General features: G+C 37.2%; 1 protein-coding gene and 1 long non-coding RNA gene across 3 annotated transcripts in view; one reads left to right on the top strand and one right to left on the bottom strand.

The window, feature by feature from the left end:
* The window catches only part of MFSD14B (major facilitator superfamily domain containing 14B), a 74,402-nt gene that overhangs the window by 48,892 nt on the left and 5,434 nt on the right, over positions 1-20,076 (bottom strand). The gene's annotated exons all lie outside the window — the stretch shown is intronic.
* LOC111557578 lies at positions 1,138-16,912 on the top strand. Its single transcript, XR_006588783.1, has 3 exons — positions 1,138-1,846; positions 3,220-3,286; positions 16,510-16,912. It is a non-coding gene; the product is annotated as an uncharacterized LOC111557578 (long non-coding RNA).

Below are 20,076 nucleotides of genomic sequence, written 5' to 3'. Positions count from 1 at the left end.
TCTCACTTCTACATAAATTAATTGAACTATCATTCATCCCTTAGTCAATACCAGTGATACATCAGAGAAAGGGAGGGTAACAGGCAGGCCTTGGTATGGTGGGAACTAAGTGTGGGCAACTGGATATAAGAAGGTGACAAAAATAAATCTGCCTTCCTTCCAATTCTTCCTAAGCTCTTGGTGGTCGGTATGCTGATGAAAAACGTATCAGCAATGAGAAAAAATGAAATATGGCCTTTTGTAGCAACGTGGATGGAACTGGAGAGTGTGATGCTAAGTGAAATAAGCCGTACAGAGAAAGACAGATACCATATGGTTTCACTCTTATGTGGATCCTGAGAAACTTAACAGGAACCCATGGGGGAGGGGAAGGAAAAAAAAAAAAAAAGAGGTGAGAGTGGGAGAGAGCCAAAGCATAAGAGACTATTAAAAACTGAGAACAAACTGAGGGTTGATGGGGGGTGGGAGGGAGGAGAGGGTGGGTGATGGGTATTGAGGAGGGCACCTTTTGGGATGAGCACTGGGTGTTGTATGGAAACCAATTTGTCAATAAATTTCATATAAAAAAAAAAAAAGAGGGGCGCCTGGGTGGCGCAGTCGGTTAAGCGTCCGACTTCAGCCAGGTCACGATCTCACGGTCCGTGAGTTCGAGCCCCGCGTCGGGCTCTGGGCTGATGGCTCGGAGCCTGGAGCCTGTTTCTGATTCTGTGTCTCCCTCTCTCTCTGCCCCTCCCCCGTTCATGCTCTGTCTCTCTCTGTCCCAAAAATAAATAAAAAACGTTGAAAAAAAAAATTAAAAAAAAAAAAAAAAAAGAAAAACGTATCAGAAGTTTCTTCCTTAAATTGTATGAGCGAATCAGAAAGATTTTTTTTTTTTTTTAATTTTTTAACGTTTATTTATTTTTGAGACAGAGAGAGACAGAGCATGAACGGGGAAGGGGCAGAGAGAGAGGGAGACACAGAATCGGAAGCAGGCTCCAGGCTCTGAGCCATCAGCCCAGAGCCCGATGCGGGGCTCGAACCCACGGACCGCGAGATCGTGACCTGGCTGAAGTCGGACGCTTAACCGACTGCGCCACCCAGGCACCCCAGAAAGATTTTAACAAAACTTAACTGCCTGTATCCAGTTGAGCCTGATCTAGTGCAGTCTCCCTGGATCAGTTCAACGTCTACTCTCTCCACTGCCCCTTTATACATCAGTATGGAACACGGACATGTTTAGATGACGAGCATATGGTGATGTCTTTATACACTGGTATTACCATCTTTCCCGCAAATGACTGCAATGGCCTCTTAACCTTATCTTGACTTCTCTTCCCTGCCTTTTCCAAATCTCTTGGTACCACACTTATGTCATCCTATTATACCTGTGGAAATTGGTATATACCTCAGCAAAAAGTGAGCTGCAAATTCCTCTCATCCCTGTACACATCATTTTTTGCAATGTGACTGTGCTGCCTCTGCCATCAAAAGGTAGTCTATTTCTTCACTTCCCTGGGTCTGGGCTGGCTTAACGACTTGCTCTAACCAACAGATGTCAGGTGAAGTGACAACATGGACTTCTGAACCGAGGCCTCTAAGACCACATGGCACAGGAGGACTTCTAGGCACAGGAGGATGAAAGTGTCTGAAGTCCTCTCTACTGAGCCACCTAGACCAACTGGTGAACAGCATCACCACCTGGACGACATAGGAGAAACACAATCTTAGTTCACTTAAACCCATCAAGCCTTCAGGTGACTACGAAGCGGGAGTCACTCCAAGCAAATCCAGTGAAGAAGCCCAAGATGACCTAATCCAAAGAATTGTCATTAATGGTTGTGGTTTTAAAGCCACTAAATTTGGGGTTAGTTTCTTATGTAGTGATCATTAACTGATTCAGCACCCCCCTTGACCTCATGATTAAGTTTTAAACTCTTAAGACTTTCTTGGGATCCCTTTTGTAGCTATCCAATCTCATCCCTCAGTCCACCCATAACTGTGAAAATCAATAAATGGAAATCCCTCTAAAATTGAGCCAGTAAGCCCTTACTCCAGGATGCAAACCTCAGTGGGTTCCTTTTTTACGGTAGTGATGATTTGTCTAGCATACGGAAGTTAGCCTATAAGTGAATAAAAGGCATGGTCCCCAGCATTCTGTTTAAAAGACTGGTCACAGGAACCAGTAAGCAATGAATATATATATTTTTTAACTTGAGGAGTTAACATTGTATTGCTTGAGACTCAGTCCTGTTAATTAAGCCTACTGTAATTCTCTCCTAAAGAGAGGTAACTAGAGGTTTAAAGTCACTCTGGCTACAGAGAAGTTTGTAACTAGTCATCAAAACAAAACACTGCAAAACAAGTATTCCCTGGGATTTCATTCAAAATGGGACACAGAAACCAACGAATAAATTACTACATACATATCCCTAAAAGTTAGCAATGCGCTTAAATACAAAGAAACAAAATATCAAACTCATGAAAGCCAGTACTGAAAGAACTACATACTTGGACTTAGCATTTCTCTTCCACCTAATGTGGTTTTTGGCATCTTTTTTTAATGGAACATACATACTTTTTTTATAAGAAATTACAACTGTTAGTTACACTGACATATGAATGTTGTAAAACCTTACAATAAGGGAATATACATGTTCTATTCTCCATAGGTATTCACAATGTTAGAAATCTGTCATATATTTACATGTATATTCATGAGTAAAAACATACTTTTACATAACTGGTAACAGAATATACAGGTTACCTTTTTTACCTTTATTTCTCTCCATGTCACTGCATCCAAATCCTCATTCTTTATAACAGCTACACAGTATTCTACTGCCTGAATGTACCCATCATTTTAACCATTCCACTACTGATGCTTATCTATGGAGTTTCCACTTTTTTTTTTTTTTTTAAGGCAGGGAGGGAGAGAGGGAGAGAGTTATCGTAAGGAGGCTCTGCACCCAGGTGCCCTGAGAGTTTCCACTTTTTTAATATTGTTGCAATTAATTATTTTTATTTTTAAATAATTTAAAAGCTATCAAAAGGCTGCAAAACCAGTACAAGGTTCTGGTATACCTTTCACCCAACTTTTCCAAATGTTAATGTCTTCTATAACTATGGTACAATTATCCAAACCTAGAAGTTAACATTGCTATACTACTGTAGCTAATTTACATACGTTATTTGAATGTCACCCTTTTTCCCACTAACGTTTTATTTTTCCTGATTTAGGATCTAATCCTGGATTTCACACTGCAATTCGTTCTCATGTTTCCTTGTGCTCTTCCAATCTGAGATAGTGAGTAAGGCTTTTATTTTTTACTTTCGTATTCTTGAAACTGTTGAGGACTACTGCTATCCTCTTTACAAGTTATTTTGTAGAATGTCCTTCAATTTGAATTTGTTTAATGCTCTCATTAGACCGATAATAAGCATTTTCAACTTTTTATTGGGCTATAGTTCACGTCCCATTAAAATCACTGTTTTCAACTGTACAATTCAGCATTTTTTTGTTATATTCACAAGGTTGTAAAATTATCACCACTATCTTATTCTGAAATTCGATAATTAGGTGATTTTTCATTACCCCAAAAAGAAACCCCATATCTATTAGCAGTCATTCCCCATTCTCTCCTTACCCCATTTCCTGGCAAGGACTAATACTTTTTGTCTCTACAGATTTGCCTGTTCTGGAATAAAAAATAAATGGAATTCATAAATGGAATCATAGAACATGTAGCCTATTGTGCCTTGCTTCCTCTATTTAGCATGTTTTCAGGAATCATCCATGTTCATCATTCAATTTTATGGCTGAATAATATTGCATTATATGGACATATTGCTACCTGTTTATTCATCAGTTAACAGACACTTAGGTCGTTTCTAAGTTTGGCTATTATGAATAATGCTGCTAAAAATGTTGAGGTACAATTTTTTGTATGAACATATGTTTCTAATTTCCTTCGCTATATACCTAGGGATGAAACTGTTGAGACAATATCCTTTTATATATACAACAATGTAGCATTCCGGGATAAATTCCTATGAGTGGAACTGGAGGGCCAAAGTTACATACATTTTAATTTATAATCAGTAAGAACCAAGTGTAATTAAAAAGCTGTGGGTGAAAAGATTTCAATTTACTATTGCAGCTCATCAATTGATGTCTTCAACATATAAAATGTTTCTTAAAAAAAAATCAAGATGGGGCACTTGGGTGGCTCAGTCAGTAAAGTGTCCAACTTCGGCTCAGGTCATGATCTCGCGGTTTGTGAGTTCGAGCCCCGCACTGGGCTCTGTGCTGACAGCTCAGAGCCTGGAGTCTGCTTCAGATTCTGTGTCTCCCCCTCTCTCTGCCCCTCCCATGCTCATTCTCTGTCTCTCTCTCTCAATAATAAATAAACGTTAAAAAAAAAAAAAATCAAGACGAACAACCCAACAAAAAACAGGCAAGAGATATGAACAGCTCATAGAAATAATATCAAACAGCCCTTCAACAACTTCATTCATAGTAAGAAAAATGCAAAAATCAAGCTATACTTAGATGTAATTCTTATCAGAATCACAGAATTTCAGAAATTTGAGAATATGATTTTACACTGCTAATGGGGATGAGAAATAGTACAATGTCACAATATCTAGCCAAATTACTTACATATTTATCCTCTGAAGAAACAACTCCACAAAGACAATATGGCAAAAATATGAAGTGTCACATGCACTAGGCTATGGAAGCACTATCGTAACCAAAAAGCAAGGGGGTGGGGGGCAGTGGGAGACTCTGTTCATTTAGTACTGGCAAAACAGACTACTTTAAATCCACACACTAGAGTATCGTACTGTGGCAAAAACATCTCTACATACTACTTTGGAGCAATGCCTAGGATATGCTAAGTAAAACAAAATAAAACAAAAGCAAGTACAGAATAGTATGTAATTTATAGGCACTTTTTTTTTTTTTTTTTTGCCAGAGAGGAACAAAGAATATGAATACCTATCACACACATTTATTTGCTTATATTAAACAAAACACAAGATGTTAAGAAAAATAAGCATTCACGCAGTTACATACAGGAAGGAGAAAAGGGAGTGAAAGCCACAGGATGAAGTTAGATTTCATACATTGTTTCATGTTTAACTTTGGAACCAGGTAATGCTTTAGCTAATTGTAAAACAAAATTAAATCCGAATTAAATACGTCATCCTACCTATATATCAAGTTGTGGGTTGGTTACTTTAAAACACAGAGTTTGAATGAGCACCTTTAGAAGTTATATTCTAAGAGTAAAAAGTAATCATGCTGGTAGTGATGAATTGTTTTTACCTTCTGAAACTTTCAAATGTAAACAGTGGAATACAGTGAATAAGTCACAATGCTACGGTCAATAGGAACCAAGATTATCACCATAAAAGAAAGATACAAGTATCAAACCAGAGAAGTAAAAACCTGAAATTTGAAATTTGGTTTTAAGAAAACAACATACATTATGATACACATTACCTTAATGAAAAAGTTAGGATTTTCTAGTTCTGGCCACTGAAGACAGAAAAAATGAGCAACCCAATAGGAATGAACACTCCCTAGGCCCGGGATTGTGGTCTTCAACTATCAGTTCCCACTAAAAGAAAACAGGACTTGTTAGACAAACAGCTGACACCAGGTTTGTGGCAAAAAATATCACTGATTCTGGAACATATCTTGCCAAAAGCAAAGATGTTACTAAAGACTACAGTCACATCAAAAGGATTCAGGCACCAACCTGAAGGAACTCCCACTGGGCAAAGACTGAGTAAAAAGAGTAATATCTATCATTGACTGAAACAGATCATATATGTTCAAATTTACAAGTCCATTTTTGGAGGATGCCAGAAAACCAAGCCATCATTCTGAAAACTGGTAAATGAGGAGGGGGGAAAAAAGGGAAGCATTCCTTCTGCTTTTTGTGTATCTTAGAATAACCAAATATTTGACCAGGAAAAGCTCTTATTTTTTAAGAATTTTGATAACGGACAAAGGAATGATTAATTTAAAATCCTGCCACTTTCTAAGCCTCACTGAAATAGTCAACTAGATAACAAGCATTAATGCCTGTTAAAACAATTAGGTTAAAAGCTGATAAGGCATTTTATAAGAGAATGATTAAGCTGACAATACCTAAAACCTCATCATTACAACATCACAAAGAGAGTTATTTGCTGTGTGATGTGTTACACAAGAAAAAAACCACATATAAAGTATTCTTCCCAAAATGAAATAAAACAAACAGAAAGCTTGGATTCAATTTAGCTGATATGTAAGGACCAGTTTACAGAAAATGCAGGTGAAATAAGCTTGGCCTTGTGTGTTTTTAACTGTTAAGGTTAGGATGATGAATACAGGGGTAGTATTCATAACAAAATATAAGGAAACTAAAAAGCTTCAAAGAGGTTGTCAAAAAAACTTTTTAAAGAGTGACTTGTATCATTACCAGTGTTTGAGAATACCTGTCTCCCCATATCCTAAGACTACAAGTAATTTTTAAATATTTGCTAATTAGAGGGGCGCCTAGGTGGCTCAGTTGGTTGAACGTCTGACTTCAGCTCAGGTCATGATCTCACACTCCATGAGTTCAAGTCCCGCGTTGGGCTCTGTGCTGATAGCTCAAAGCCTGGAGCGTGCTTCAGATTCTGTGTCTCCCTTTCTCTCTGCCCCTCCCCTGCTCATGCTCTGTCTCTCTCTGTCTCAAAAATAAATAAAAACATTAAAAAAATTTTTTAATATTTGCTAATTAGATATTTTAATGGTTATATCATTTTATTTTGTATTTCCCTTATTACAAGTGAAATACTACTTCTTCCCTATGGTTCTTAGAAAGTTGTATTTCTTTGTCTACAAATTGTTCATTTTGCATACTTTTCATTAGAGAATGTAATTTTTCATATTGATGTATAGGACTTCTTTATAGAAAATACCAAAGATATTTATATCATATAACATTAAATCATTCATTCTCCCTTACCTGCTGGCACCCATACCCTTAAAAACTAAAAGGCACAGACAATTCAACAGTAATAACTGGAGATTTCCATACCTACTTCTAACAAGGATAGAAGAATTAGAAGATCAACAATGAAGTAAAAATTTTAGCAACACCACACTGACTAGACCTAACATTTATTGAGAACTCTACCCAACTAGAGCAGTACATTCTTCTCATGTGTACAGAGAAATACCATAAAACAAGTCTAAATAAACTCAAAAGACTGAAATCAAACAAACTATGTTATCTTGACCACAATGTAATGACTCTAGAAATTAGTAACATAAAGAAATTTAGAAAACTGACAAATATGTGGATATTAACATACACCTAAATAAACCATAGGTCAAATAAGAAATCATAAGTCACAAAACTTTCACATGAACAAAAATGAAAATATATCAAAGTTTGTTGAATGCAGATGAAGCAATGCTTAGAGGGAAGTTTATGGCCATAAATGCCCGATTATTTAAAAAAATACATATATATATCTGAAATCAGTAACTTAACTTTTCACTGTAAGGAACTAGAAAAGCAAGAAAAAAGAAAAAAGAAAGGGTTAGAGTGGAAATAAATGCAATACTGAGTAGAAGAGCAAAAAATGTCAAAAATCAATAAAAGTCAATTTATTAAACTATCAAAAAATTAACAAATCTTGGGGCATCTGGGCAGCTCAGTTGGTTAAGCTTCCAACTTTGGCTCAGGTCATGAACTCACAGTTTCTGAGTTCCAGCCCGTGTTGGGCTCTACGCTGATAGCTAGGAGCCTGGAGCCTGCTTCAGATTCTGTGTCTCTGTCACTCTCTGTTCTTCCCCTACTCGTGCTCTGTTTCTCTCTCTCTCTCAAAAATAAATAAAGATTAAAAAAAAAACTTAAAAAGAAAATTAACAAATCTTTAGTGAAAAAGAGGTTATATTAGTGACAGAGTACTACGGGCAACTATAAGCCAATGAACTGGATAAACTAGATGAAATGGACAAATTCCTAGAAATACACAATCTACCAAGACTAAGTCATGAAGAAATAGAACATCTGAACATATCCAGAACTAGTATTCAATAAGTGATCAAAAACCTTCTGCCAAAGAAAAGCCCTGGACCTCATGGCTTCATTGGTAATTTCTACCAAACATTTAAAGAAGAATTAACATCATTCACTCTGGAAGTCTTCTCAAAAATGAAGAGGAGGGAACACTTCCTAACACAGTCTATGAATGAAGCATTTACCTGTACCAAAGAAAAAGACACTACAAGAAAAAGCAACTGCAGATTAATTTTCCTTATGCTTTTGATGCAAAAATCCTTAACAAAATACAGTAAAACCTTGGATTGTGAGTAACTTGCTCTGCAAGTGTTCCACAAGACAAGCTAACACTTCTAATAAATTTTAACTTGATAAAAGAGTGATGTCTTGCAATAGAAGTATATGACACCGAACATCACATGATCACAACTGAGCCAATAGTTCTCCTCTGTGTGTGTGTGTGTGTGTGTGTGTGTGTGTGTGTGTGTGTCTCTCTCTCTCTCTCTCTCTCTCTCTCTCTCTCTGCAGGATTGTGGGGGAGTGTCTCCCATGCTCAGATGCTCATGCTCCATCTCAGGCCGTGGTGTTTGGCAGAGATCAGTGATTTTTCAGAACGTTGGAAGGTGCCCAAACTGGCACTGGTGTATTTTTTTGCCACTTCAAAGCACCTATCGATAGTTCTTTGCTTTTCCATTACGAGAGTGAGCTTAGAAATGCTTTGCTTCATTCTAGGTCAGGCTGCCTGCAGATATAGTCCCTTTCCTCTGCTGCCTTATTGTCAGTTACAATAAATACATGACAAGAGTTTATTAATACTGTACTGTCATCAACATCTGTGCGAGTGTATAAAATGGCCCTCATGCGGAAAAAGATTCCAATGAGCCAGTGGATAGCAGTGATTCCGTTAGTGATAATGAAAGTCGTTCTACACAATAACCCTCCTCTCTTGTCTCCCTCACACCAGCTACTAAGGTCTTCAAAGGTAAGTGCAGATGAATTTATTTTTCTTTATATTTTGTACTTTATTATTCTGTATTATATTACAGCATTGCAACCATTTTTATATGAATATTTTTGGGTTGTGGAACGAATTATCTGCATTCCCATTATTTCTAATGGGGAAATTCGCTTTGATATACATGTGCTTTGAATTATAAGCATGTTTCTGGAACGAATTATGCTTACAAACCAAGGTTTTAGTGTAGTAGCGAACTAAATTCAGCAGCTTGTTAAAGGGGATCTAACACCACGGCCAAGTAAGATTTATTCCTGGAATATAAGAACAGTTCACAATGAAAATCAATCAGCAGGACACACCACTTTGAAAAGGAGGAGGTTGGGGGATACACGATCATCTCCACTGAAGCAGAAAAAGCACTTGACAAAATTAATAGCTTTTCATGATTAAAAAAAATCTTAAAAAGGATAGAAGGAAATTACCTCAATATAATAAATAGCACATATGAAAAATCTACACCTAACATCACAGTCAATAGTGAAAGGCTGAAAAAACTTTTCCTTTAAGATCAGGAACAAGAAAAAGATGCCTGCTTTTAACACTTTTATTTAACATAGTATTGGGAGTTCTAGCCAGAGTAATTACATAAGGAAAAAAAAAATCCAAACTGGAAAAGAAAAAGTAAAATCATTTGTTTGCAGATGCCATCATCTTACATATAGAAAACCCTAAAGGTTCCACAAAAACACTTTAGAGCTAATAAGTGAATTCAGCAAAATTGCAGGACAAAAAATTCAACGTGCAAAAATCAGTTGCATCTGTATACACTAACAATGAAAATTACAAAACTACTCTTTTGGAATGCCTGGGTGGCTCAGTGGGTTAAGCATCTGACTCTATTTCAGCTCAGGTCATGATCTCACAATTGTGATCATGATCTCACGGTGGTGAAACTGAGCCCCACGTTGGGCTCTGCACTTGGCATGGAGCCTTCTTGAGATTCTTCCTCTTCCTCTGCCCCTCCCCTGCTTGCATATGCTTGCCTGCTCTCTTTCTCAAAAAACAAACCCAATTCTTTTTACAACAGCATCAAAAAGAATAAGTTCTCAGGAAAAATGAACCAAGTAGCCAAAAAACTTTAACACTGAAAACTACAAAACACTGCAGATAAGAATTAAGAAGGCAAAAATAAATGGAAAGACCTTCTATGTTCAAGAATCAGGAAATTCAACATTGTCTAGATGTCGAAACTGCCCTAAATGATCTATGGATTAAGTGTCATTCCTACTTAAGTACCATGACCTTTTTTGCAAAAATAAAAAATCCATTCTAAAATTTATATGGAGGAAGGTGGGTGGGGGATGGGCTAGATAAGTAATGGGTATTAGGAGGGCATTGTTATGATGACCCCTGGGTACTGTATGTAAGTGATGAATACTGGATTCTACTCCTGAAACCAATTTTGTACTTTGTTTTTAAGCTAGAATATAAATAAAAACTTGAAAAAAAATTCATATGGAATCTCAAGTGACCCTGACAAGTCAAAACAGTTTAAAAAACAAAAACAAAACAAAACAAAAACAAAACTGGGGCACCTGGGTGGCTCAGCTGGTTAAGCGTCTATTTCAGGTCAGATCATGATCTCTCAGTTCGTAGGATTGAGCCCCATGTCAGGCTCTGCACTGGCAGCACAGAGCCTGCTTGGGATTCTCTCCCCACCCTCTCTCTCTGCTGCTCCCCTGCTCACTCACTCTCTCTCTCTCTCAAATAAACATTAAAAAAAAACCCCAAAAACTGCAGTATTCACATTTCCTGCTTTCAAAGCACACTACAAAGCTAATCAAAACAGTATGGCACTCAGGCACCCAAATGGCTCAGTTGAGCACCCAATTCTGTTTTCTTTTTTTAAATTTTGTTTATTTACGAGAGAGAGAGAGAGAGAGAGAGAGAGAGAGAGAGAGAGAGAGAGAGAGAGAGATAGCGAACAAGCACAGGCAGGGAAGGGGCAGAGAGGGAGAAAGAGAATCAGAAGCAGGCTCCAGGCTCTAAACTGTCAGCATGCAGGGGTGAACCCATGAACCACAAGATCATGACCTGAGTTGAAGTCAGATGCTCAACCAACTGAGCCACCCAGGCGCCCCAAGCACCTAACTCTTGATTTCAGCTTAGGTCATGATCCCAGGGTCGTGGGATCAAGCCCCACATCAGGTTCCATGCTTAAAATTCTCTTTCCCCCTTGGCTCCTTTCCCCACTCACACTCTCTCACTCTCTAAAATATGAATGAATAAATGTTAAAAAAAAAAACCAGGGCAGTACTGGCATAAAAACAAAGACCCATGGGATATAATAATAGAGTCCAGAAGTAAACACTTGTATAATGGCCAAATGATTTGCAACAAGAGTGCTAAGACCATTCAGTGGAAAAAGAATAGTCCCTTCAATGCAGGGTCCTGGGAACACTGGATATTCACATGCAAAATAATGAAGCTGGACCTTTTACCTCACTTCATGTACAAAAAATTAATTCAAAATGAATCAAAGCCCTAAACATAAAAGCTACCAACTATAAAACTCTTAGAAGATAACACAGGAGGAAAGCCTCATGACAATGGACCTGACAATGATTTTCTGAACATGACACCAAAAAAAAAAAAAACAGGCAACAAAAGAAAAAATAGATAATCTGACTTGATCAAAAAGAAAAACTTTTGCGCGTCAAAGGGCATTATCAACAGAGTGAAGAGGCAACCCACAGAATGCAAGAAAATATTTGCAAATCACCTATCTGGTAAGGAATTATTATACACACAGAAGCATGCACGCACATACGTATAAACTCCTGAAGTTCAAGTACCAAAAAAACAAACTGATTTAAAAATCTGCAAAGGACAAAAAATTACATGAAAAGATGCTCCATATCACTTATCATTAGGGAAATGCAAAGCTAAACAATACTGAGATATTATCTTGTGCTCAATAGGATGGCTACGATTAAAAAGAAAAAAAATTAAAAACCTGAAAATAACAAGTGTTGGCAAGGATGTAAACTTGTGCACTTTTGTGGCAATGTAAAATGGTATAGCCAATGTGAAAACACTATGGGAGTTCCTAAAAAAAATTAAAAATACAATTACCAAATATCCAGTAATTCACTTCTGGCTATATACCCAAAAGAAATGAAAGCAGGGTCTCAAGGAGATATCTGTACACCCGTTACTCAAAATTCCAAATATTCACAATAGCCAAAAGGTGATGGATTATTATACAGGCCTGAAAAGGGAATTCTGACAACTGCTACAACACAGCTAAATGTTGACAGCATTACGCTAAGTGAAATAAGCGAGTCGTACAAGGACAAATACTGTATGATTCTGTTATATGAGATTTAGAAAGAAAGTACAATGGTGGTTGCCAGGGACTAGGTGGGGAGAGGGAAATGATGAGTTATTTTTTAATGGGTACAGAGTTCAGTTTCAATGATGAAAAGTCCTGGAGATGGACAATGGTACTGGTTGTCCAACAATGTTAATATACAAATGCCACTGAACTATACACTTAAAAATGACTAAAACGGTGAATTTTATGTGTATTTTACAATTAAAAAAAAAAAAAAGGAACTCAAAATAGATCATAGACCTAAAAGTAAGGTCCCTTAGTTTCATCATGAGTTTGTATATACAGCACTAACCGCACCATCCATGCAAGAAAAACTTGGCACGCTGGACTCCATTAAAACTAAAAACTTGTGCTCTGTGAAAGACACTGCTGAAAGAATGAAAAGACAAGCCACAGAGTGGACGAAAGTATTTACAAACTCGTATCTGATCAGGGACTTGAATCAAGAACTCTTTCAATTCACCTATAAAATGACAAGTAACACAATTTAAAAATGGGCAAAGGACCTGTATAAACATTTCTCTGAAGAAAATAAAGAATTGGTCAATAAACACATGAAAAGATGTTCAACATCCTTAGCCACTAGGGAAATGCATATCAAAACCATAGTGACATACCACTTCAGACCCACTAGAATGGATGTAATAAAAAAATATTAACAAGTACTGGTGAGGATTTAAATAGGAACCCTCATACACAACTGTTGGGAATATAAAATGGTACCCCACTATGGAAAATAGTTTGGCATTTCCTCAAGATGTTAAACAGAGTTACCATATAACCTAGCAATTGTACTCTAATACCCAAGACAACTGAAAATATGTGTATACAGAAACCTGTAAACAAATGTTCACAGCAACATTATTCATAGCAACCAAATGTAGGAACAACCCAGATGTCTACCAAGTGACGAATGGATAATCAAAAAGTGGTATATCCATACAATGCAATATTAATCAGCTATAAAAAGGAATAAAGTATAAATTTATGCTATAACATGGATAACTTGGAAAACTTTATGCTCAATCAGAGAAGCCAGGCACCAAAGGCAACAACATATAGTATTATTCCATTTATGTGAAATGCCCAGAATAGACATTCCACTGGAACAGAGAGCAGATTAGTGGTCACCAGGGCCAGAAGGTAGGGGAAGATAAGAATGACTGCTAATGGGTACAGGATTTCATTCTGGGGAGATGAAAATATTCTGACAGTGGTAATGGCTGCACAACCTTGTGAATATACTAAAAATACCTGGATCGTACACTTGAATACAGTGAATTTTATGTGAATATATCTCAATAAAAATGCAATGGTAAAAAAAAAGAGAGACAAAGATGCAGAAAGAGGCTGACTCTGCCTCTTGGCTGTGTGTCCAGCCTGGAACCCTGACAAATACCTTGAGACCATGAGAGCCAGACAAGTCAATACACTGAAATCACCAAGTACCTGGGTCCTTGATTATGCTGCTTAAGTGCTAAATGAACCAATCCTGAAACTGTCTTTCCATCAGATTTCTTGCTAAACGAGTTAGTAAATCTCCTAATTATAAAACGGGGCGGGGGGAGGGGCAGATCTTAACAGACACCTAACCAAAAATGATACAGAAATGGCAAATAAGTATACGAAAAGATGCTCAACATATGTCATTTAAAAATGCAAATTAAAACAATGCAATTGTTGGATGATAGATTTTAAATGCATATTACTAAGTGAAAAGAAGAAAGTCTGGAAGGCTATATAGTGTATGATTCCATTTAGGTAAAACTGGAGAGGTAAACAGATCAGTGGTTGCTAGGGGTGGAGGGGTAAGGTTAAACAGGTGAAGCACAGACAGTGAAACTCATGTTTGTTTAATACTGTAATGGTAGAAAACAGCACTATGTGTTTGTCAAAACCCACAGACTTTGAACCCTGGTACATGTTAATTTTTTAAAAAATGTTTAGGAGGTCAGAGAATCTCAGCATGGACTGCAGAGTGTGATAAAGGTAACTGTATTAGAAATGCATGAATCAACTTCACTGAAGAGGGTGAGGGCAACAGTTAGTGATCTAAGTAACATCAGGGATGAGTAGGGTCTATAAGACCAAAAGGCAAAAGGTACCACATTTAAGCACTGTATTAATTGATAAATGTGTTCCCACAAGGGTACAGATAACCATTCTGAAATCAGTGTACTGGAATTGAACAACTAAGTAAATGGATGGCAAATGGTAGGAGTTACTTTTTTCACTGCTGGAGCGGAAGATTATCAACAAGGGAAAAAGCTAGAAAGATCCCTGTGATAACAGATTAGAGTTGGAGATAGCACTATGAACTCATTTTAATTTTACATAGATACAGATGACCATATACAGAACTATTTATAGATAACATGTATACACAGGCTAATATACACATGTATATTTTCCTTGCTCTGTCACCTGAGAGAACCTAAAAGTAATGACATCCCAGCAGCCCAAGAGCAGTAAGTTCTGGTGCCCTGATCTTGGTTTCAAATACAGTTTTCCAACAAAAGGAGCCAGAGCTCCTTAGAGAAATGGCTGATTCTAGGACTAAGGCAGGAAAATACAAGAGAAATCTGGCAAATCTTGTAGTACCAGAATATACTGCTAAAAACAAAAAACAAAACACCCCAATGAAACGCCAAAAACATAGGGATATGTCAAAGAGCTCCCAATGGCCAAAGCTGTGGCAATATGAGGCAACAAAACAAAACAGTACTGGGTTATAGCTAATATAATAAAATATATATTTCATTATATATGAAAATATATAGCTAATAAAGTTATAAAACATATGTATTATAAAATACATATCTACAAATCTATACTAATAAGATGACATAGTAAACAAGTGGGGGAGAAAAGACAAATCTGTGCAGAGGAATTCCAAATGCAAGAAATTCCTTCAAAGTTTTGCCTTCAAGGAAGTGAGGCAAAACTCCCATTTCTTAAATGTGGGCCGCATGTACTTTCTTCTGAAGAGTACAGCATAGAAAGAGGGGAAGAAGAGTATCTTTCTAGAGAAAGGTGACAAACACTACCTCAGACAAAATGCTAATGTCAACAGTGACGTGTACCCTTGATATGTTATGAAAATGGCACTTCACTTCTGTGGGCTTTCCTCCTCTAAACCCGTAATCCCACCCTAATCATGAGGAAACATCAGATGAATCCCACTTGAGGGACATTCTGCAAAATAACCAGGACTCATGAAAATTGTGAAAGTCATCAAAAACAAGGAAAGTCTGAGAAACTATCATAGCCCAGAAGAACTTACAGAGACATGAAAACTACATGTAATGAAATACTGAAACAGAAAAAGGCCATTTAGTAAAAACCAGGAAAATGTGAATAAGTATGGACTTTAGATGATGGTAAGGTATGGACATTGGTTCATCAGTTTTAACAAATATACCATACTAATATAAGATGCTAATAACAGAAGGAAATGGATGTGAGGTATATGAAACCTCTCTATACAACCTTTTTTCTGTAAGTCTAAACTATTCTAAAATAAAGTTTCAAAAAATTAATGGGCAAGAATACCAAAAACATCCTGAAGGTGGAAAGAATAGGGGAAATATTTGAGCAGGGGTTGGGAAACTACAGCCCACAGCCTAAATCGATCACCAGTTTTTGTAATATGTTTTACTGAAATTTAGCGATGTTCATTCATTTACATATGTCCAAGGCTGCTTTTGTGCTACACGGACAGCACTGAGGAGCTGCAACAGACTACATGGCAGAAAAGCCTAAAACATTTACCATCAGGTTCTTAACAGAAGAAGTTTGCTGACCCCAAAGTGAGTAACTAGAACACAAAGGGGAGATCATAAGTATCAGTAACCCCATATAATATCTGAGAAGCTGCTGACATTCCTTGACCACCCTGAACAGAGGCAGGTGCTTCCCTACCAAATTCCTGTGGCTTCTTTTCCACATACGACTAGTCTCTCTCCTGTACTACACAACACCTCTCAAAGGCAAGGATCTCAATAGTAATTCTCTAAATGCACCCTGAGCTCAGCAGATAACTGGCTTTTATGACATTAGAAGTTGACTTCCTACACCACCATGACACATTTGCTAACAAATTCCCAACTGTGTTCATGTTTCAGCAACCGTGTGCATAAACAGACTAGTCACCTCTGAGACTGCAGCCTTGAGAATTCTTCAGGTCCAGAAGTTGAATCTTGACTATCAACCTGACCAGGATCATTCAATGACTAAAGATAGGAACGAACTACATGGACCAATTATGGCCAATGAGGTATGAGAGGAAATACGTGGAGGGTTTATGGACTTCCCTTCGTTCTTCCAGGGACATATACCAAAACATTACTGTTTCCAGTTTGAGGGCACTGTTGTGTAAGCATGTGATACTTAGCATCAAAGCCATCCTGAGACCACACGTGGTCAATCTTATGACCCCAAACTATCACCCTGGGAAGAGCAGAGCATATGAATGTAATGAGCCCACCATGTCTTTGGTGATATTAAACTGCTAAAATAAGCACACAATCTCTGTACTACCTATCATGTGCAATAGTAAACCACTTACCATCAAGTTATCATTACAGCATGTGCAATGTTAACCTATTAAAAATGAAATATTTTGATCTTGATTTTTATGGATAAGCTGAGGAACTAAGAACTATAACTGTAAACTGTTGGCTCTATTGTACTTCTGAGCAGAAAAATTATTTTAAAATATATTTTAATTGAAAACTAGTACTCCATAGTACTTACCATAAGATTCATAGTAATCTCTGCAGTAATGCTGAAGACATATATGAGAAGTATATTTCACTCTAAGCTCTGAGTATTTTAATAACTTAGAAGTTTACTACTTCTTGCCTATATCCTTTGTATTTATCTGGTTAGTAAAATGCTCCATCAAAAATAAATTCTTTATCAAAAATCTTTTTAAATATAAACACAAAGATGAAGTACATAAAAAGTTTTAAAACAAATAAATGATTACACCTAAAGGCTTTGCTTTTCTTCCTCCTAATACTGAAATGCCAGTAGGAAAAACAATTTTACGGCTTCTTTAGATGAAATAACTTTTCCACAAAAATTATGAAAATTTTCTCAGCACTAAATTAAATAGTTGAATACATGCAATCACTATTGGACAGACAAAGCATTGATTAAATATTGGTAAGATAACTGCTTTTAAGTCTTCAAACTCTATAATTTGCCAACCACCACCCAACTTAAAGCAAACCAAGATGCCAAGGACTACTTTTGTAAATATTCCTATCTCTATCAACCTTACCTAAGAATGAAAATATTCAAATCCAAGTGGTTAATTCACTCAGCATGTATATGTTGAGCCCTAGTATGTCTGCTAGATGTTGGGAACAATAGTATCAATAGATACTATCCTGTACCCGTTTAATGAAATATAAATTTTTAAATGGAAATGAACACTATAAAGAACAAGGACACAGCTCAGAGACAGTCATTACAAAAGATCTAAGCTGGGGCACCTGGATGGCTCAGTCGGTTGAGCGCCTGACTTCAGCTCAGGTCATGATCTCACGGTTCGTGGATTCGAGCTCTGCGTCAGGCTTTGTGCTGACAGCTCAGAGTCTGGAGCCTGCTTCAGATTCTGTGTCTTCCTCTCTCTCTCTCTGCCCCTCCCCTGCTCACACTCTGTCAATCTCTCTCTCAAAAAATAAATAAAACATTAAAAAAAAAGATCTAAGCTATACCTAGGCAAAAATTATTCTACAATAGCAGGAGAAGCAGCAACAGACACCATGCCAAGACCTGATCAAAGCACATTACAGATGCTACCATTTTTTCTGCACTGTAGTCTTCAAGATAAAAACTATCATCATCCCCATTTTATAGATGACAAAATTCAGATGCAGAGAATTCATGTAACTTGCCCAAGTCATAGAGTTACTAAGTGCCTAAGCTGGTATTCCATCCAGAGAATCACGTATCTCCAGAGTGTATGCTACTAACCACTGTACTGCTTACACTACCTTTCTTAGCCTGCAGTTCTCATAAACAGAATCAGCACATACATGACAGGTAGCCTGGACTGCAGCAACCTGAGTAAGAGGTGACAGGAGCCAAATGTAGGCAGTTCCTCAGGCAAAGTGCAGCCTTTTACTTACCCACCCACCTCTGTTCCCACACTAAGGAGTCTGGCTGGGCTAGTATGTGCCTGGACAAAAAAACCAATCTCCATCAACCCCCTCACTTGCTTTCTCAACATGACCTGAAAAGATGAGACTAGCAAGAGCACCTGACTTTTATCAATCAGGTCATCTGCCTTCAACTGGAAAAAGATAAGGGTGAAAACTACTCCCATTGGTCCCAAACATGATCTCCAACTCACAGATCACAGTACACAGGAAACATCAGTGAGTGACTCCCAACATGGAAGCAGGAGAGAGAAAGAGGCTGTCATATACACAAACTGACTAGAATTGGGTTTCCATAAATAAACTGATACATCTATATCCTGCTGATTTTTGGCAGGAGTGCCAAATCCACTCAAAACAAAAGCACAGTTTCTTCAACAAATGGTGCTGAGACCACTGAATTTCCACATATAAAGAATGAATCTGAAACCCTACCTCACACCATATAGAGAACCCAACCAGATAAATGATCTAAGCTAAAACCACAAAACTAGGAAGAAAACACAGAGGTAAATCTTGGATTTAATCATGGATTCTTAGACATGACTCCAAAGCAGCAACAGTAACAAGCAACAAAAGAAAAAAGTAGATATTGGGCTTTGTCAAAACCACAAACTTTTAAAATGAACCAAAACCCTAAGTGTATGACATAAAACTCTCACAAAACAACATAGGGGAAAAGCTTTGTAACACTGGATTTGACGAGATCTTGAATATGACACCAAAAGACAAAGGCAACAAAAGTAAAAACAGATTAAATTGAATGCTACCAAAATTTAAAACTTCCACACATCAAAGGATACAATCAACAGAGTGAAAAGGCAACCTATGGAGAAGATATTTGTAATGCATGTATCTGAAAAGAAGGTAATATTCAGAATATATCAAGAACCTCTACAACTCAAAATAACAGTCCAATTTAAAATTGAGCAAAGGACTTCTGGTGGGAATTTAAAATGGTGCAACTATGATGGGAAACAGCATGGCAGTGCCTCAAAACTTAAAAATGGAATTACCCAATGATTTAATAATTCCACTTCTGGATAGATATACAAAAGATTTGAAAGCAGGGTCTTAAGAAATATTTGTACAATCATGTTCACAGAAGCATTATTCACAACAGCCAAAAAAACAGAAGCAATGAGATACTCAACAGATAAATGGAGAAACAAAATGTGGCATATACATAAAACAGAGTATTATTCCATCTTGAAGGAAATTCCAAGACATACCACACATGCCTTCAGCAATCCTGAAGACAACATGTTTCGACATGTGTCAACAACAACAACATTGAGGTCATTATGCTAAATGTCACAAAAATACAGTGTATGATTCCACTTATATGAGGTATCTAGAGTAGTCAGACTTATAGAAACTGAAAGCAGAAAGATGGTTATTAGGGAATGAGGGACAGGGTAAATGCTATTTAATGGATATAGAGGTTTCGTTTTACAAACTGAAAAAGTTCTAGAGATTGGTTTCACAATAACGTAAATACATTTAACACTACTAAGCTGC

This window comes from Felis catus, chromosome D4, assembly GCF_018350175.1.
Source record: "Felis catus isolate Fca126 chromosome D4, F.catus_Fca126_mat1.0, whole genome shotgun sequence".
Classification (NCBI taxonomy): domain Eukaryota; kingdom Metazoa; phylum Chordata; class Mammalia; order Carnivora; family Felidae; genus Felis; species Felis catus.
This window is presented reverse-complemented; position numbering and strand designations above follow the sequence as displayed.